The sequence below is a fragment of the Capricornis sumatraensis genome, chromosome 20, assembly GCF_032405125.1.
Source record: "Capricornis sumatraensis isolate serow.1 chromosome 20, serow.2, whole genome shotgun sequence".
Lineage (NCBI taxonomy): Eukaryota > Metazoa > Chordata > Mammalia > Artiodactyla > Bovidae > Capricornis > Capricornis sumatraensis.
The window spans coordinates 43130355-43140662 of record NC_091088.1 but is presented as its reverse complement, the minus strand read 5'-3'; the positions used below and the strand labels follow the sequence as shown (position 1 = coordinate 43140662).

The following is a 10308-nucleotide window of genomic DNA, read 5'->3' as shown; positions in this document are numbered from 1 at the left end:
AGCAGAATAAAGCCATTTCTCTGTTTCAAATGCCTGCTGATTTGTTAAAAATGTAAACCTCAGCTGGAGTTTTGAGGATTTGATATATTTTTTTTAATTTCCTGCAGAAGCTATAATTTTAGAAATTATTCTAACTCTGAACAAATACTTCCATTTAATAATAAGCATCTCTACCAATTAGGTCAGTGTAAAAACCTGTGTGCAGCCTTCTAGACTAAGTAATATTCAGAATAATCTCAAGTTTGATAATATCAAACCAAATGGGATCCACTCTCCTAAAGATGACTAAGAAGACTAACACAATTTCAACACTTACTTATGGTTTCACTACAACCTAGTGTTCCTTAGAACAGTCTCTTTACCAACCGAGGAAGGTTAGAGTTGAGGACATCTCTAGGGTTGGCCAAATTGTTCATTCAAGTTTTTCTATACAATGTAATGGAAAAACCTGAACAAACTTCTTGGTCAACCAAATACATCAAGTTCTCTAAATCAGCAATAAAATAAGCACATAGACAAACAAATTTTGCCTTCAAGTTAGGTGATCACATATTCTGATTTGCCCAGGACAATCCCAGGTTGCTACTGTTACCCATTTGTTTTAGAATTTGTTTTAGATTTTTGTCTTATTCATGAAGTATCATTAGTCACAACTGCATTAAAAAAAAAAAAAAATCCAAGGTGGTTCTAGTAGAACTGCACTTTGTACCTCCAACTTCTGCCATAATTTTTTTTTTTTTACTTGCAGATGAAATGCACGTGCAATAATAGAATTCTCACATTAGCTCATGGCTACATCTGAAGGATGACCACTCTTAGTCCATCTCTCTTTCCCAGACCCTTCCCAGGGGCAATTCATTCCTCTCTTTCAAGGACAACTTGCAAGGTATTCATTGATAAAATACACACTTAGGAAGATCCAACTCCTCTGGTTTATGGTGGTGGTGAGAGAAGTATCTGTCACTACTGTCTTTGCTGGATTCTTACATGCCATAGTCCATGACTGTAAGATGCACAAAGGCAGTGAGGTCAGCAGGAAAAGTGGGAAATCATAGCAGTCCTGTTAGGGATCCTATAAGAGAAGCCTGTCTGCTTTTGCTATTGAGTTTCCTCCTTCAGTGTACAGTGAGAACATATAACTACATATTTATTTGTTTAAGTATTTGACAATACTTTTCTATTCTTCTGGAGAAGGAAATGGCAATCCACTCTCCAGTACCATTGCCTGGAAAATCCCATGGACAGAAAAGCCTGGTAGGCTACAGTCTATGGGGTCGCAAAGAGTCGGACACGACTGAGTGACTTCACTTTCACTTTCACTTTCTATTCTTCAATAAACTCTTAAGCCAGCAGTAAGTTAAAAACCACAAAAGATACATATTTAAGGACAACTTAAAGTTTGAATTTCTACTTCTTAAAAAAGCTGATGAGAGCTTATAACTTTCACAATGTATGTGTTAACATTTACCATCCACCATGCAGGGATCATAGTGGTATCACTGATCACAAGTAAAGTAAAAAACAAAACTGCTAATGAAGTACTGTATTCTACTTACAACATGAGGGGTTATTCAAAGAACACTATTCCAAATAATGATGATAAAGTCTGTAAAGCTATAGAAAGTGCAGTTGCATACCACTCTACCAACCATGGCTTTTCATTCACATCAAATGACTCATTTTTAATTTCACTCATATAAGATTTTAGTTGAAATAGTTGTTAAATTTACATTTAATATACTCAAAATACAGTCATTGAAGTACAAAGACTTTTTGACTAAACTGATGCAAAATTAACTTTTTAAAAAAACTTTACCATGAGTATGATTTTTCTTTCTTTGCTGTTCATCATTATTGTCAGTTGGGTTTTAGATTTGAAATTTTGAAGAACTACCTTAAAAATCAACCCCTCTTTCCTGGCTAGAACCATGGAGGCTGAAGAAGAGAAGAAAGAGGCTTCTGCTGTGCCAGAAATAGCAGAAGGATTTCACAGAGTACCTGAGATCAAGCATCTGAGCAGAAGTTTGCCCCAAAGATGCTTCAAAAGGCAAGGAGGAAGCTTATCCTTGAAAAAGCTAAGCATTATCACAAGAAATACAGGCAGATATACAGAATGGAGATTTGAATTCAGGCTAGGATGGCAAGAAAAGTCAGCAACGTCTATGTGTCTGGAGAACCCAAATTGGCTTTTGTCATCCGGATCAGAGCTATCAGTGGTCTGAGCCCAAAGGTCTGAAAAGGTTGCGGCTTCTCTGCCTCTGTCAGATTTTCAGTGGCACCTTTTTGAAGTTCAACAAGGCTTCAATTAACATGCTGAGAACTGTGGAGCCACACATTGCATGGGGGTACCCAAACCTGAAGTCAGTAAATGAACTGGTCTACAAGCATGGTTTATGACAAAATCAACAAGAAGTGAACTGCCCTGACAGATAACATGTTGACTGTTCAATTTCAGTAAATATGGCATCCTCTGCACAAAGGATCTGATTCATGAGATCTAAACTGCTGGAAAACGTTTCAAAGGAGCAAACAACTTCCTGTGGCTTTTCACATTACCTTCTCCACAAGGTGGAATAAAGAGAAAGATCACTCATTTTGTAGAAGATGGAGATGTTGGCAACAGGGAAGATCAGATCAACAGCCTTATTAGAAGGAAGAACTGAAGTATCTACCATGATTATTTTTATAACCTGGTCAGTTCATAAACAGTGACTGCTTTCAAACTGAAAAAAAAAAAAAAAAAACACAACCCTATTTGCTTTACAATGGTATTAATTTTGTAAATAAATGAGTTCTCTAGATTTTGACTACATTTTGTTCAAAATCACTTAGAAAATTTTAATCCAAGTAGAGAACAAATGAATACTTAAAAAAACCAACTATAGTATGAAGAATTCAGTGAATGACAATTACTGGAAATAAAAGTTGCATGTAAGAACACATTAAATTTATCCCCCCAAAAAGCAAGAAGGAAGTTTAAACATATTAAATGATGAGAGCACAAATAATGTGCAAGATTTTACTCTGAGATTCTATAAATATGTTTTAAAATATCTCAAACAATTTTGATGAAGATCTTTAAAAATCATGTAAGTTATGTTTTTAGTGGTATAAAATTGATTTTGAGGCATCTTAATTTGGCAAAACACTAAAAGAATTACAAGGAGACAGATAATTTCATGAGTTTAACCTTACAAAATTTTTATCACAAAAAGTTTGCCTGAATTAAAGCAATAATACCCGTGTAAATATTTTGGCTGAAATATATACATACTACAATACAAGATTATCAGATACTTTAGCATTTGTAGAGAGTAATTTTTCATGTAAAAGTACCATGGTTTACAAAGATCAGTAAATTAAATGTATCAACAGTTTCTAACAAAAGAAAAATGCAGCTTGGAAAGTTGCAAAGTGCTGTCACTAAACAGCGACACCTTGCAATTTGCCAAGAAATAAGTCTCCTGGCAAGGTGCCTTTCTACAAAGTGTGAGTTCCCCTTTACATACCTGAGTGCTCAGAGATGATCCCTTTTGAGTCATGTCATCAAGTGACCGTGCTATGTCACCTAACTAAGAAAGAACTATGGTTGCTTTCCAGCATACCTTCCCTGCACAGTTTCACATTAGCACTGCCCACAAGTGACATTTTGTGCAATATTTGGAAGGCAGAAGTGAAGTACAGCCCTTTTTTTTTTTAATGTTCTGAAGTTTGGGGCATGTGGCTGGCTACAGGCACAGTGACAGCTCATATACCCTATCAGGGATCCCCTGGCTCACCCAGGTGCTGTGCAGCAGCACTTGGACCCCCAGTTTCTCCAGCTCCTGCTGGATCTACTCCTCCAGCTTTTCAGCCTTTGGCCAGGTTCATGCATGGTTCCTTCGTGAAGGGCACCATCTTCTCTTTCCAGTCATCCAGTCTCTCTGAGATTGGAAATGGAATCCCTATATACATCTGACCCGTTTCTGCTCATGTATTCAGCTGTTCTCATGAGTTTCTGGTTCATTCTCGCTCGTCTATTTCAACCTTTTTTCCCCAACTGCTGATCTGACTGACAACCTCAATGCTAATACTGGATGCTGAGTTAAGAGCCTACAAGGTCCAGTCTATCAGCTCCCACAATTATGTGAGGCCTAAACCCTATAATAAATCCTTTGTTCTAATCACTCAAGATGGTTTGTATCTCTGTTTGAACCTTGACATATCATCCCAATTCTTCAAAACCAGGTGGTTCCTTAGATCTTATAAGCCACCTGCCAGATACAAACATTGAATTTCATAGCCACTTCAATGTTTATGAAATTGCTTTCAAATGATATCTGGTAAATTGAAGTAAAAATGACTGAAGGAAACAGAAAGGAAAACCAGAAAATGCACTGCTTTTTCCTTCAGAAAGAGGAAACTTCATTCCTCCATGGAGAATAAAGCCCAAAGAGAGAGGTCATTGGCTCCCTTGCAGGCATCTGATCAGATGCCAGTTCATTCCTCCATATGAGAACCTTTCACTGCATTTCCCCTTTCTACATTTTATCAGGCACTCCATTCATTTAATGGTATATTTTGACAAAATTGGAAGACATGGTCATCATTAGTAGGCACTGGACCCAAACAGTGGTTTTACTGCAGATCTTAAAGAATAATATAAATTGGGACTTGTAAGAGATCTGATATTTGTGGCAATGTGGCCTGGTAGGCTGCGGTCCATGGGGCCGTACTGCTGAAGTGACTTAGCAGTAGCAGCAGCAATGTATATGCTTTATTCATTGTCAGTTCTGCCTTACCCCCCATCATGGGGAGAAAAGGAAAGGGTGAGCAAGCACAGTAGGATAGTGATGCAGCCAGCTATTTCTGTGGTTGACCATGAGTCCAGTTTGGATAATGGATAAATGTGTCTGACAAATACAACACAAGAAAACCAATTTAACCTGGTCCCCAAGTTCTTTCTTTAGTTTTAGGGTTAGTCCCTTAAAGGGGTCAAGACAAACACCCCAATTCTTAGCTGCCTTGAAGTTAAGAAAATGTCTGGGCATTTTACCAGCATAAGGAGTAACATCAATGCCATTTATAAAGGGGTTAATAATTAAAAATCTTTCCCCAGAAAATGAATACCATACAAAAGCTATTCAAAGCATCAAAGGGTCCACACAGGCTCCATATACTTAGCCCATTTGAGTTATTTCAATTTATTTTAGGAAAAGAGAAAAAAAAATCCTACAAAGCTGACATTATGTAGTAAAGTTTCAGGGATATGGGAGCTATTTAATCATTTTGTGTGTTACCCTGGCTTTTCTGCAGTCTCTTTTTCCTGTGGTTTTGTTCTTGTGCTGCTCATTAGCACCTCCCCCAGAGAGTGGGCAGGAGCAGGGAAAAAGAGATAAAACTCAAATCAGACAATTTTATCAGTCAGCCTGTCAACAAGTTGAATATATTGAGAACCCAGGGGGTGCAGAGGCACTTTTTAGTAGCTCTGATAAAAGGTCTGGTGGGGGAGGAGGTCAGAACTAATGGCAACATTGAGATTTTTTTGGATTATCAAGGGATGGTATTGATTTGGGCCCTCCACATCTCCATTAGTGCAGATAATCAAAAGTGGGGCAAAAATAATTAAGCATCAATAGAATTCTCTTAAAGAAGACTCTTAAAAATTTATCACTTTTATCCCCATGACTTTGGGAACTTATTGGGCAGTTCAAATAGAAAACAAACAAATTAATTTCCTTTGCTTTGTCTAAATTCTTAAAAATCACACTGTAAGGAAAAATAAAATTCATCACAGCAGGTTCTCTAGCTCCCCAATAGCCTTCTCCTTTCAGCCTGTTTCCAGAGGGGCAGGACCCGTGGAGAGGATATACATTCGAGTGAAGCAAGAAGCAAGATCACTGCCACCAAAATGAGCTGAAGCCTGACAATGAAAGATTGAGTTTGCCACAGATCCAGTAAAATTAACAATGTGTGCTGACCAGGATTTCCAACAAACTGTGCTATCTACACAGAGACAAAAACTCTGCATCATGTCACAAGGCCACTCAGCACATGAAGTTGGCTACTTCTAAGCCTGAATGAGAAAGAAATAACTGTATCTTCTCTTTGCTATTATGGGAATTTTAAAATTATTTTAAGCTCAAGTTGCGAGGCAGGAAGAAAGATGATGTTCTGTGATAAACAGTACCAGCCATAATGCAGAACTCTTTGGATGTTTGCTCAAACATGCCACGGTTTGTTCTGATGCTCTGGAAAGTTCACTAGGCTCTCTAAGATAGTATGGACCAGTTTGCACCTGTTTGCATTCAAAGTCATTCACCCCTCTTCCTTGCATCTGTGTTTCCTAGCCTCCCAGGACAGCTGGCTTTCTGCTAGGGCTCAGATGAGACACCTGGAGTAACAGGCAAATTTGGCCTTGGAGTACAGAATGAAGCAGGGCAAAGGCTAACAGAGTTTTGCCAAGAGAACACAGTGGTCATAGCAAACACCCTTTTCCAACAACACAAGGGAAGACTCTACACATGGACATCACCCAATGGTCAACACTGAAAACACTGATTATATTCTTTGCAGCCAAAGGTGGAGAAGCTCTATACAGTCAGCAAAAACAAGACTGGGAGCTGACTATGGCTCAGATCATGAACTCCTTATTGCCAAATTCAGACTTAAATTGAAGAAAGTAGGGAAAACCACTAGACCATTCAGATATGACCTAAATTAAATCCCTTACGATTATACAGTGGAAGTGACAAATAGTTTCAAGGGATTCTGATAGACAGATCTGATAGACAGAGTGCTTGAAACACTATGGACAGAGGTTCATGACACATTTTACAGCAGGCACGGATCAAGACCATCCCCAAGAAAAAGACATGCAAAAAGGCAAAGTGCTTGTCTGAGCAGGCCTTACAAATAGCTATGAAAAGAAGTGAAGTGAAAGGCAAAGGAGAAAAGGAAAGATATAGCCATTTGAATGCAGAGTTCCAAAGAATAGCAAGGAGAGATAAGAAAGCCTTCCTCAGGGATCATGCAAAGAAATAGAGGAAAACATTAGAACGGGAAAGACTAGAGATCTCTTCAAGAAAATTAGAGATACCAAGGGAACTTTTCATGCAAAGATGGGCACAATAAAGGACTGAAATGGTCTGGACCTAACAGAAACAGAAGACATTAAGAACAGGTGGCAAGAATACACAGAAGAACTATTAAAAAAAAAAAAAAAAAGATTTTCATGACCCAGATAACCATGACAGTATGATCACTCACCTAGAGCTAGACATCCTGGAATGCGAAGTCAAGTGGGCCTGAGGAAGTATCACTACAAACAAAACCAGTGGAGGTGATGGAATTCCAGTTGAGTTGTTTCAAATGCTGTGAAAGTGCTGCACTCAATATGCTAGCAAATTTGGAAAACTCAGCAGTGGCCACAGGACTGGAAAAGGTCAGTTTTCATTCCAATCCCAAAGAAAGGCAATGTTAAGAAACATTCAAACTACGACACAATTGCACTCATCTCACACACTAGCAAAGTAATACCCAAAATTCTCTAAGCCAGGCTTCAACAGTACGTGAACCATGAAATTCCAGATGTTCAAGCTGGATTTTAAAAAGGCAGAGGAACCAGAGATCAAATTGCCAACATCTGTTGGATCATTGAAAAAGCAGGAGTTCCAGAAAAACATCTATTTCTGCTTTATTGACTATGCCAAAGCCTTTGTGTGGATCACAACAAACTGTGGAAAATTCTTCAAGAGATGGGAATACCAGACCAACTGACCTGCCTCCTGAGAAATCTGTAGGCAGGTCAGGAAGCAATGGTTAGAACTGGACATGAACAACAGACTGGTTCCAAATAAGGGAAGGAGTACATCAAGGCTGTATATTGTATTGTCACCATGCTTATTTAAGTTACATACAGAGTACATTATGCAAAATGCCAGGCTGGATGAAACACAAGCTGGAATCAAGATTGCCAGGAGAAATATCAATAACCTCAGATAGCAGATGACACCACACTTACAGCAGAAAGAGAAGAAGAACTAAATAGCCTCTTGATGAAAGTGAAAAAGGAGAGTAAAAAAGTTGGCTTAAAACTCAACCTTTAGAAAACTAAGATCATGGCATCCAGTCTCATCACTTCATGGCAAATAGAAGGGGAAACAGTGGAAACAGTGAGAGACTTTATTTGGGCAGGGGGCTCCACAATCACTGCAGATGGTGATTGCAGCCATGAAATTAAAAGATGCTTTCTCCTTGGAAGAAAAGTTACGACCAACCTAGACAGCATATTAAAAAGTAGAGACATTACTTTGCCAACAAAGGTACACCTAGTCAAAGCTTCGGTTTTTCCAGTAGTTATGTATATGGATGTGAGAGTTGGACTATAAAGAAAGCTGAGTGCCAAAGAATTGATGCTTTTGAGCTGTGGTGTTGGCAAAGACTCTTGAGAGTCTCTTAGACTGCAAGGAGATCCAACCTACCCATCCTAAAGGAAATCAGTCCTGAACATTCACTGGAAGGAAGGACTGATGCTGAAGCTGAAACTCCAATACTTTGGCCACCTGATGCAAATAACTGACTCCTTGGAAAAGACCCTGATGCTGAGAAAGATTGAAGGTGAGAGGAGAAGGAGATGACAGAGGATGAGATGACTGGATGGCATCACTGACTCGATGGACATGAGTCTGATCAAGCTCCATCAGTTGGTGATGGACTGGAAGCCTGGCGTGCTGCAGTCCATGGAGTTGTGAAGTCAGACATGACTGAGCTACTGAACTGAACTGAGCTGATAGGAGGCACTGGTGGGAGATTCCATAACAGAAGGAAAGAAAAATCAGAATATTTCTCCCTCTCTTCCTTTGGTTGTCCCTCCAGGAGCTTCCTCATCTCAGCGGTTTTAGCTCCTACCAGACCAGCTTGTTGTGGTTCTAACTACCATAATCCCTAAACAGCAACGTCCCCACATCCCACCCTATACCTTGGCCAAGAAATGGTATTGACTTCCTGGTTTTGCTAACCTTTGCCTTGACTTGCTCTTCTCTCTGTCTCCCAGCCTCTCCAGCACCTGCACAGCTGAATCTATGAATCCAATTTGATTCCTTTTGGAACCCTCCTAACCAGATGGGGGGAATGTGCATTGGTGTAACCACTATGGAAAACAGTATGGAAGTTCTTCCAAAAGCTAAAAATAGAATTGCCATATGATCCAGCATACTCCTGGGTATACATCCAGACAAAACTGTTATTCAAAAAGACACATGCACCCCCATGTCGTAGCAGCACTTACTCACTATAGCCAAGACATGGAAATGACCTAAATGTCTATTGACAAATGAATGAATAAAGAAGATGTGGCATATATATATATAGCATCATATTATATATAATGAAATATTACTCAGCCATAAAAAGGAATGAAATAATGCCATTTGCAACAACTCGAGATTATTATACTCAGTGAAATAAGTCAGAAAGAGAAAGACAAATACCATATGATATCACTTACATGTGGAATCTAAAATATGACAAATGAACATATCTACAAACAGAAACACATGCACACCTCCCCTGGAGGTGGGGAGGTGGGGAGAAAAGGATTGGGAGTTTGGGGTTAGTAGCTGCAAACTATTATATATGGAACGGATAAGCATCAAGGTCCTACAGTATAGCAAAGGGATATATATTCAATATCCTGTGATAAACCAGAATGAAACAGAACATTTAAAAATAATGTGTATATATATATATATATATATATACACATATATACACACACATATATACATACATATATATATCTGAACTGCTCTGCTATACAGCAGAAATTAACACAATAGTGTACATCAACTATACTTCAATTTAAAAAACTTTGTTTCCTTTTAAATACCAAAGTGGTCCCCACTTTCCTAGTTGGACTCTGAATGACACACTGGGTCAATGCAATTTATAGGTTATTTTCTATTTTAACAGCCAACTCAGTAACTAGAATCCACTCTTTCATAATCTCATCTTCTGTTAGAACAGAGTTTCTCAACTTCAGCACTGCTGACTCAGCTGAACAACTCTGTTGTGAGGGGCTGTCTCATGCATTGTATGTTATTTCAGCATATTCACCCAGGGCCTCTTCCCAACAGATGCCAGTAGCACCTCCCCAATCATAACAACCAAAAACGTTTCTGAGCATTGAAAATGTCCCCCCAGGAGGGAAAAATCTGTGCCAGTTGAAAACAGATGCTATGGGAGATAAGATGGCTAGAGTTCTGTGCAGACATCTTGAACGTTCCCACCTCCGTACCTGCTTAGTGAAGGGGGGTTTACGGGCATGGA

General features: G+C 39.0%; 1 pseudogene; it reads left to right on the top strand.

The window, feature by feature from the left end:
• The first annotated feature begins 2006 nt into the window (after nt 1–2006).
• LOC138095773 (large ribosomal subunit protein uL30 pseudogene) lies at nt 2007–2663 on the top strand (annotated as a pseudogene).
• Nucleotides 2664–10308: the final 7645 nt, after the last annotated feature.